The following is an 11311-nucleotide window of genomic DNA, read 5'->3' on the forward strand; positions in this document are numbered from 1 at the left end:
CTAAAAAAATAAAACAATCTTCATATTTTAGGGAACATAATAAAGCATTCATAAAGTTCATAAACTTTAGCTGTATGTGGTGAATAATCCTACACTGAACACTTGTGCAACCAACCCCCCAATCAACAAAAGTAATATTGCCAATCCTCCAAAAGTGCCCCCCGCCCAATTGCTTATTCAATGACAGTCCACTCTCTTACTTCTGGAGGTAAGCACAAAATCACATGCTGACTTTTAATGTGCATCCTTTCGTGTGTGTGTGTGTGTGTGTGTGTGCGCACATGTGCATTTTTTCCAGTTTTTGAACTGCACTTAAACAGAACCATGATATATGATTTTTTTGGTCTATCTTCTTCCAATCAACATTATGTAGTTTTAGTTTTCATTACTGTATTTTAGTATACCATTGCACAAGTGTGCAACTCTATCTATCTATTTATTCTACTCTTGATTGACATCGGGTGATGTGCCATTTCGATATTTCGTTCATGACCACTAGTGTACATGTTCACATATTTTCTAGGGTAGACTCCCAGAAGTCTATACATTGAATCTTGCTAGGTGGCACACTGTTTCTAAAATGCATGTACCACTTTCAATTATTACCAGCTGTTAGTGGGTTTTCTGTTTCCTCTCTTACTTTAAATGAGTAGACCATTGTTATACTTCTGACAGTTTTGTCTCTCTGATGTGTGTGTAATGATCTTTGGCTGTGCTTTAAATATGCTCTTTATTAAAGATGAATGGCTTTTAAAAGTTCTTAAAAGTAAAAAATGTTCATTAGCCATTTGAATACATGATTTTTTGAGGTGCCTGCTCAAGGCTTTTACCCAATTTTCTTGCTGATTTTTAAATGAGTACTCAACATATTTTGGATACTGATCTTTAATAGTGATTTACCTAGCCCATGGAAACTAAGACTTTCTTCTATCTTTTCTGCCAGAAATTATGTAGTCTGCGACCTGTTTAAACCTATTTAAATCTAAGACCTATTTAAATATTTGACACATTTTGAATTGATTTTCATGTATGTGAAGTAAGAATCAAGATTCAGTATTTTTAATACCAATACTCAATTGTTTGAGGACCATTTGCTGACAAGATTTTTTCCCATTGAGTTACATTTACACCTTCATTGAAATTCTATTGACCACATACACACATGTATGTGAGTGTGTATATACATAATACTGTGTGTGGGGGGGTGTTTGGGTCAATTTTTGGATTTTCTATTTTATTCTGTTGCTCTCTATGCTTATTATTATGTTTATATACTGTCTTGATTAGTGTGGCTCTATAATTAGTATTAAAATTGGATAGTATCAGTTTTCCAACTTTATTTTTCTTTATCAAAATGATTTTGACTGGTCTGAGTATAAATATTTCCACATACATTTTATAATTAGCTTGCCAATTTCTTTTAAAATTCTCAAGGGGAGTTTGATGAGAGTCATATTAAATCTATGGGCCAGTTGGGGAAGAACTGATAACTTGGCAATATTAAGGGTTTTAATCCATAAGTAAGGGATATCTCTTCATTTGTTTACTTTGTCTCAACAAAAAATTCATAGTGTTCAGTGCAAATGTCTTATACATTTTTTTTTTTGTTAAAGTTTTGTGTACCTATTTTTGATGCTGTTGTAACAGGGGTCCACTTCATGCTTTGAACATGACCCTTGCTGTTCTGCCTTTGTGGCTTATTTTAAAAGGGGCATGGATTTCCCCCTCTTTCTCTTCTTCCTCTCCATAGCCCCCAACCTTGGAGGATGCATGATTAACATTCTTCCCATCCTAGGCTGAGTTACCTGCCCGTCTTTGGACTCACACACCACAGGAATGATGTCATAAGCCTTCAGGACCAGAAGACCTAAGAAAAAGTCTCTCTGTCAAGGTCGCAAGTGAATTAGGACTCCTGACAGGGCACAGATGGAATGTAACCTTTAAATCACTTCTTTTAAAAGCCTTCTGTTGCCACTGATGGTTAGAATCACAGCCTCCAGAGTTTCTCTTTTGCTAACAAAGCAACAAAGTATCTTTTTCCTTTTCCCTCGTCCTCCTTATTTGATTGGTAACTAGAACAAGGACTGGGCTTTTGGTAACAGGACTATTAAGAGGTATTTAAAATTTTTATTTTCAAATTGCCTGTTACGACATATGATGTATTTTACCTTTTCTGTTTCTATGACCCTGAGTATGTGAATCATTCCCACAGCTTCCTCATTATCTCCTTGCTTTCACCCTTGCTGTGAGCCATCAATGCCCAACTCAGTAGCCAGAGTTAACCCCTCAAAGACAATGCACTTCCCTAATTAAACCATTGCCTTCCAAATCAGAACAAGAGCCAAAGTCTCCACATTGGTCTACAAAGTCCACCTCTGAAATCTACCTCATTTCTTTTTATTCCTCCTTCCCGCCCTCAGAAAAGCACAAGTAGGACAGAAAGCTGGGTCACAAAATGATGGAATGGGAGACAAAATTATTTTTCTTTGTATAACTCTGTGTGAGGCATCTCATTGTACACCATGTGCTTCACACCTACTGTACAAACACTGTTAGTTGGTACCGTAGCACATCCCTTCGAGATAACCAGGTCCTGAACTAAATGATCAGTTTCACCAGGTGTTTTCTTTGATTTGTTTGCCACACGTTCAGCTTATGTTCCTTTGATCTTTGTGTTCCTTAGCATCCATATGGCAGAGCCGTCAACACTTAGGAGCGTTCCTGAGGAATAATATTTAAAATATAACACATGCAAACAGATCCTTTTTTAAGAGGAAAGATTACAACTGTTTGTTTTGAGAGGGATCAAAAAGCGTTATTTTTAGCTCCTCTTTTGTTTCCTTCTTTCCTTTTTCCTTCTATTGTGGTTTGGATGTGAGGTGTCCCCCAAAGCTCACACGTGAGACTGTGCAAGAAGGTTCAGAGGAGAAAGGATTGGGCTGTGAGAGTCTTCACCCAATCAGTGAATTAATCCCTGCTGGATTAACCGAGTGGTAACTGGAGGCAGGTGGGGGGTGGCTGGAGACAGTGGTTAATTGGGGGCGTGGTTATGGGGTATATATTTTGTATCTGGAGAGTGGGGTTTCTGTCTCTTGATCACCATGATGGGAGCTGCTTCCCTCAGCCACCACGCTGTCCTTCTCTCCCTCGGGGATGTTCAGCCTGAGGAATGCAGCCGGCCTTCTCTGGACTAAGACCCCTGCAACCGTGAGCTCTCAAGTAAACTCTTCCTTCTCTACAATTGTTCTGACCAGGTCCTTTAGTCCCAGCAGTGGAAAAAGCCGACTGAAACAGAAATTGGTACCGAGAAGTGGGGTCGTTGCTGGGCCTAACCTGCCCATGTGGCTCAGAAGCTTTTGGGGCTCTTTGGAATTGGGGGGAGAATTTTGAGATGCGTAGCAGTGCCATCGGGAAATGCCTTAGATTGTTGGAAACAATTTCATGGCCGAGTCTGGTGGGAGCTCAGAAAACCAGAGGGCAATAGGGCTGTGGTCAGGGAAGACGGGACTCAAGAGGGCTCAACCAAGGAGGACTCTACCGGAATTTGGAGAAGAGGCCACTTGTGTTATGTTCTGGCTGAGAAGCTGCCTTTGTTTTGCCCGAGTCCCGTGACTTTCTGTGAGGCCGCTTTTAGAAGCGATGGACTTCTCCATCTGGCGGGAGAAATGTCTAGGCAGCATAATGGTAAGGTGGTGGTGTGGATATTGCTAGCAGATTTTAGCCGAATTTATTGGGATATCAGGAGCAGAAAGCAGAGCAGAAGGATCTGGAAAAAGTGAACTTGAAAGGCCGGAGTAAACCACTAGGGAAATGCTGAAGACTTTGCCTAGAGATAATAAGAAAGATGGCCTGAGGGTATCCCAGGAGCTGGAAAGACCACACCCATCTCAGGCTCCAGGGAGTAAAAGTGAAAATTCTCTTGGAGAGAGCCATGGGGAATCTGTCTTGCACCAGGAGGCCTAGGAAGTTTTTTCAACACGATCAGCCACCCAGACCCTCGGGGGCTGCTGCAGTAAGAGTCCCTGGAGGCTGGGCTACTGCTCAGATGGCCGCAGGCCTAGGTGTCAACCACACGGAGCTGGTTCTGCAGGAATGCAGGATCCTGGGCTTAGGGGTCATGGAGGCTTCCACCAAGGTTTCAAAGGAAGGCCTGGGAGGTCAGGCACAGAGCAGCAGGGTCAGAGTCCCTGCAGGCACCCCTGAGAAGGCAAAGCATGGAGATGTGGGGAGGGACGGAGCTGCAGTGGAGACCCCAGAGATTAGGAAACGCCAGTCTTGTGGGGCATAGTCCTGGGAAAGCTGTAGGAATTGAGCAGGGAGAAGCCAACAGAGAGGCCACTTGGGCTGCAACCTGCAAGGCCACAGGGGTGGAGTTACACAAGCCCTTTAGAGAGGACATCGTGATGCCATGTGCCCCAGGTACCCGACATGGAGCTACAGGACGCTTTTGCCCAGTGGATTCAGCCTTGCATTGGTCCCATCCCTTTCTATGCCCCTGTTCTTGTAAATGGAAATGTTGACCTTCGTATGTTGGATATTTGTAAATTGCTTCTGATTTCACAGGAGCTCACACTGCGAGATTGCCTTGAGCCTCAGAGAAGACTTCGGACTTGAACTTTGAGCAATCTTGGAACTGTTGAGTCCCTATAGAGGGACTCTTGGAAATGGATTAAATGTATTTTGCATTGTGAGATGATTGTGAGCTTTTGGGGCCCAGGGGTGGAATGTATGGTTTTAATATGAGGTGTCCCCCAAAAGCTCACGTGAGAGATGGTACTAGAGGTTTAGAGGAGAAACGATTGGGCTGTGAGAGTCTTAATCCAATGAGTGAATTGATCCCTGGTGGGATTAACTGAGTGGAATTGGAGGCAGGTGGGGTGTGGCTGGAGAAAATGGTTAATTGGGGGCATGGTTATGGGGTATATATTTATGGGGCATATATTCATATATTCCCGTTTCTTCATCTATGGGGGATAATACCTCAATGGTTACTATGGAGACTAAATGTGTTTGATGCGATAGAAGGCACAGTATTTGGTGGAAATGAGTTGGCATGCTTGAAATTTAACAACTTTGTAGTTAATTAAGCTCTGTATTGAAGGAAGAAAAAAAAATAGACTTCGTTAGTCCTCCATGTCCCAAACACACTTGATTACAAGCATTTAAAGTTTTATTTATTTAAACACAGGACACAATCTTAGAACTGTCTAAGAACTATCTTGTGATAATCGGGGGAGTGGGAGGGCTAGGGATGCTCAAGGGAAGGGAAAATATTTTAGATCAAGTTCAGCTAAATTTAAATGAATGTCTTTAACATTTGCAGGTAGCATTTGTTTGAAAGAATTAAAAATATTTTTCCAGTAAAATATTAAAGAAGTATTTCTTGACAATATGATATCTTTCTTTAATTGAAACGTTACTTGAAATTTAACTGCAGTGAGTTAAATGCTTTAACAACACACATAATACACACTTAAGATGTAACGAAACTTTTATTGTGGGGTAAAATTCATGGTCATGACATTACTTCTATAGTACTCTTTGACTTAGTAGGAAATATTTATTTTTTGGCATTAATTCGTTTGGATTTTGTAAATTTTTTTACGTGCTCTTTACAATTTTGTTTGGGGTTTTACCATGTTTGAGTTCTAAATTTTGATGTGCCCATATTTGTGCTTTTTTCCTTTACTGTTTGTGTGAGTCATGTTACATTTAAGTCATGTTACATTGTTTCATCTCAAACTTATGAAGATGTTCTGTATTTTTCTAATAGTTTACATCTGATCCATACTTTTTGTATATGATAAAGGTCAATATAAAGGTTGATTTATGAAAGCTAGTTAATTCCAAACTGTTCACTGAGTATTCATTCTTTCTCTATAGATCTGTAATACCACAATCATTGCTTGGCAAGTTCCCATACTCATAATTGGGTTCCTGGACTCTATTCTGTACCATTAAAACCAAATTAATCATTTTCTAGCATGCTTTTAATTATAGCTTAAATCTACTTTTTGATATCTGGAAGGATATGCCAGTACTCTTAGATCTTTTTCAAATTTTGTATTGGTTATTCTTGAAAACTTAGTTTCCTAAATATTTTTGATTATTATGTCTTTAAATATTTCTTCATGCTGGGCTTGGTGGTGCATACCTATAATCCCAGCTATTTGGAAGGCTTAGGCAGGAGGATCACAAGTTTGAGGCCAGCCGGGACTTCTTAGTGAGAACTAGTCTCAAAATAAGGAGGATTGTGGCAGAATGCTTGTTCAGCATGTGTGAGGCTCTGGCAAAAAAAAAAAAAAAAATTGGTCTCATTCTCTCTCCTCCTCCTTCTGGAAGAAATGGCTTTTGGAATCATACTGATTTGTGGAATAGTCCTTCCAAAGGAGATTTGATGATGAAATCACATGCTCCTGAAATAATTCCTGAACCTAAGGTAGGTGCTGTTTCTAATTTCTAGTATCTTCACACAACCGAGAATGTGCCTCACACAACCTGAGAGCGTCCCTGTTCCTTCTGGGATCTCTGAAGAACTTGGTTTCCTAATATCCCTAGAATGACTGAATTGCTGAAATCTGCCCCCCACTGGGGGTGTGTGGAAGGACATCTTGGCCCTTATGTCCCTCCTGAATGGGAGAAAGAGAATAGGATTACGGCCCATTTCAATACGGTTGTTACCTCTGTTTTCCTAGGCTCCATGCCCCTTCTCCAGACCTTTTCCTCATACACGGCATGAGTCATCTTTTTCTTCTACCCTCTCTACTGTCCAGCCCAATCCAGCTTTACAGCACAGATGTGCCCCAGCATCATCTCTTGTAAGTAAAGAGCACACGGCATGACATCTTCTCTTGGGGACCAAGGAGGGGGTCCTGCTCGGGGAAAGCCAGGTACAGATCCACCTCTAATTAGCAGTGGGTCCCATTAGAGGAATAGCAGGCATCTGTCATTTGGGGTACATGTTTTAAATGACTGATTAGGTAAATGTCCTTCTCCCTCAGAGAGCTAATGTTTCTTGAGAACACACTGTAACATGCATTGTGCTTAGAATTTAAGATTTATTTTCTCAATTCATTTTTGTAGAAAACTTTGACTTGGTTATTGCAATTTTTCAAATTTAGAGCTCAAATCTGAGCTTTAGAGAGGTTCAGAAACACTTAAGGGCACGCTACAGTGGCACACACTGACTGCATAGTCAAGCCTCCAAGTTGGAATAAAAGTAACATTACTGGGGGTGAGTTTACTCTATTGAGGAATTATCAGTGGTTTCTGAGATAGCCCCTATTTACTTAATAAGAATTATCCAATGCGTTGAGTGGTGTCAGAGTTTACTGAGCTTAGTTCCTTGAATGTGCTAAAAGAAAGTCTATTGAATGCTACTTGATGTAACAATAAATTGTAAGGATCGATTGAAGTAATTTGTTTAGGAGAAGGCAGTGCAAAGCATTTAGGAAAACAGAGCAAGAAACCTTCATAGTTGTAGGGCTCAGGTATTGAAAACTTTTTGAAGAAAATGATGGACAATGACTTTGGGTGGACGGGGAAGCACAGAGGCCCAGGGTCACGAAGACCACAAAACCCAGGTCTCTGTGTTAATATGCATCCCATGGAGTCATGTGCAGAAGTATGTGGCAGGTCAGTTCACGGCTTGCAAGGCCGAGGGGAAGGTTTTGTGGTGGTGATCAAAATGATTAAATATGAAGAAAATTTATATCTCCATGTCATTTGTATCTATATTATCAGTCTGCCGTCTATCTGCTATAACTTGGATCCAGATTGTCCCCCACAGACCCATCTGTTAAAGACTTGGTCCTCAGACACTGGCTCTGTTAGGAGGTGGGGAACCGTTAAGAGGTGGGACCTGCGGGGAGTCTTCAGGTCATTGAGGGCCTGCCCTCGAAGGGGACAGTGAGAACCCAGCCCTTCTTGCTTTCTGTTGCTTCCCGGAGGACACTAGGTGAGTGATTTTGCTTCACCACATACTCCTGCTATTGTCATCAGAGGTATAAGGAGGTCTCTTGGAGCAGAGGGGACTTCTTAAACCCTCCAGGCTATTGAAGCCCAAAGGACTGAAACTCATCAGGTTTTAGTAGAAAGGAAGAGGTGTATTGCACAAGTGAAAGACACACTTGAGGGGGGTGTGGGCGAACTTAAGTGCTGAGCGGTGCCCAGACAGGCAAGTTTTGGTTTATGTTACTTAAGAAATTAATGCTCATAAACAGGTTGAATATGGATGAAGTTCTCTGGAATTGGGAGGTACCTTCACGGAACCCGGCTCAGCTTTATCAGCATCTAATTAACAGCTAAGGGCTGTGTGAGTACACGTGGTACTCAGTCTTAATGAGCAGAAAGGTGATGCACCTATATGAGGAACTAGCTGGAACTGGCTCAGGAATATGGCCACCTGGTGGTTAGGTAGAGTGTTGGTGTGTCAAATCCAATGCTGACGGGATGCCTGTGGTGAAGCCAGAAGCAGCTTCTGTATGAAGCCAGCTCATAGCCATTTGCACGAGCTCCTTCTCCACCCCTATTTCCCCTATTATCTCACAGTGATGTGTCTGACACATTAAAAGTCCAAATTAATGGAACCAAAGGAGTTTTTGGCTAAAACCACGAGCCAAAGTAAGCCTTTTCTTTTTATAAGTTGATTATCTCTGGAGTCTGTTACAGTAATGGGAAGTTGACTAACATACTATCTATCATCTATCTATAAGCTGGGATAAGGATATGATGTGACCAGGGTGGGCAAACCCTATCTCTGGTATCTCCAGTGCACAAAGCTGGATACTGAGCAGGTGAAATTGAACGAGAAGCAAGTTTTATCTGCAGGGAGCATGAAGGGTTGTGGAGTTGGGAAGGGGCCGGGGCAGGCACCTCTACCAATAAGTCTGGAAGACAACATCTCATATTCTTGTCATGCCATATGACAAAGCTCTGCCATCTAGCGAAAGGTCGTCATGGGCTTGCATGTTTCATATTAGCAGAGTATGACAATTCATTCTTTGGAATTCCAGGCAGATGGTATTTGTTAGGAAATACATGTATATCCTGGTCTGCTTTGCTCTATGACTGGTCTCCTGGCTCCTATTTATAGGACTCTCCACCATGATGCTGCCTTTCTGTCTACACTGAGCTATAAATCTTTAGGGACTTGGGTGAGTATGACTTGTGGAGACTTCTTGAGCACTTGGATGGTGTTAGGGCTTTGTCTCGAGAGAAAGGACTGATGTTTAAATTACTGATACTTAAAAGAAGAAAATGGGATTGTGGAAATGGTATAATTAAATCATCTTGACTGGTATTTGGTGCCTAATACTGAAGTCTATAAGGGAAATAAAGTTTGAAGGGCATCATTAAACGGAAGGAGAGTAAGAGGTAGTAAATTTTGTTTACCTCCTGCTCCATTTCAGTTCCAAAAACATCTCTTTTGGAGTGCAAGCCCTAGGTGATGGGCGTGAGGCTTTGTCATTCTAGAGCTGATCCTAGAACTGCCTGTGGCTTAGTTCTGTCATTAGCTCAGATGAACAATCGGGACCTTATGTGGGGGGTGGGGAAGGAATTTGCTGTGGAATTAGCTCAAATTTCGGCAGTAATATTCATATTCTAGCAACATTTTGCTGCTTTACAACAAGGGGAATTGTTATTTTAAAAAGTGGTGGAACAAAAAAAGTTAAAAAAAAAAAAAAGTTCTTCAAATCATGTTTCTACCCAGCGCTAAGATGATTTAATGTATAAAACATTACTTTTTAACAGTAACTACTGGTTTTAGAATTTGAGTCATGTAAACTAGCTGAAATTCGCTGAAGAAAAAGGAAGGATTCATTGCTTAGGCAACTTTTTTTTTTTCTTTGTGATAAGATCTCAATGGACTTAAGTTATGATTTTTATTCATATTTTTAAGGTCTGATTTTGAAATCTCCCTTGTCACTAGTTAGACTTACTAGTTTTCATGATTCAAGTTTTAAATGAAGGTCACTATGTAATATCCTGCATTGCATGCAAATTATAAAGTTCCTGGTGGAATATAGAAAAGGAAAAGTCCATCTTTTTTTATATTGAAGAGGTTCTATAGCAAAGACTTTCTGCTTTATTACTAATGAATGTTTAAAATGTTATTAAGTAAATGTTGATTGTGTCTAAAAGAAAGAATAAAGTCCTGAAATAAAAGAATTATAAGACAGAAATCTACTCAAAATCCTAGACTGTTTCAAGATATAAGCAGATTCTTGGAGACTGAAGGGATATTTGTCCAGCTCATCCAAATGACTTTTGCCACCTGGAGCGCTGCTCTTGGAGACACTGTCACCTGCTGTCCCACTCCCCCAGATTCTCTTAGGTCCAGGAGAGAAGCTGTTATGGTTTGAGTCTGAAATGTTGCTGCAGAAGCTCATGTGTTGAAAGCGAGTTTCTCAATGCAACAAGGAAAAACCCTGACACCCGACAACTTCTTTAACCCTTAGCTTCTCACCTGCCTGCAACGACAGTCGACAGAATAATTTGTTCCTGAAGTGGACGTCACACCTTGGGAGCCGTGTCTGCCTGTGGCATGCAGCCAAGTTATGGGCAGGCTTAGCAATGTCCAGGTTCCCAGAGCCAGAAGAATTCTCAGAAGAGTGTGTACAACATCAAGACCAATATTTTTGGAATATAGCATATGAACTCTCCTTTATTGTCTATTGTGGTTTCTATCTTCATGATAAATTAGTCTTTACTTCTTTTGGTCCTGTTCTGACATATCAAAGTTCTGTTCGTTAACTTACCTGTTGAGTGATTACCAGGGTTTTTTTTTTTTTTGTTTCCTCACAAAAAAAAAAGCACAGTATTTGTCACACAGTAAACATACAATAAACTGTAGTTACATTTTGTTATTATTTTTACCATTGCTATTATTTATTCCTACCGATTTCTTTATTATTTAATGTAGACAGAAGATCTTTGTGAATACATTAGCCCATTTCAGGTTTTTCAATGGGCTTTTCTGAATGTCACAATCATAATGAAAAACCTTGATCTTTTATTTTGATTCACTTGCTGTAACGTGGACCCAGATATTTTTCTGTCTTCACTTTAGTACCTGGGGCCTTGTCTTCATCACCTAGGAAGCTATACGTTTGTCTCTGCTTCATTACTAACACATGTTGTGCTAGAGCAGATTCGTTTTAGCATTTTGTTTGAATCTCCTTTGCTGTATGTGGTCATTTAGTGTCCCCTGCTTTCATTTTCAAATGACCTTCAAGTTCTGAATCTCAAAATGAAGGTAAAAATGGATTTAATTTGGATGATCTTATTAGGGATGGGAACACAATTTCTG

This window comes from Marmota monax, unplaced genomic scaffold, assembly GCF_021218885.2.
Source record: "Marmota monax isolate L192 unplaced genomic scaffold, Marmota_monax_Labrador192_F-V1.1 WCK01_AAM20220418_F8-fsc00108, whole genome shotgun sequence".
Lineage (NCBI taxonomy): Eukaryota > Metazoa > Chordata > Mammalia > Rodentia > Sciuridae > Marmota > Marmota monax.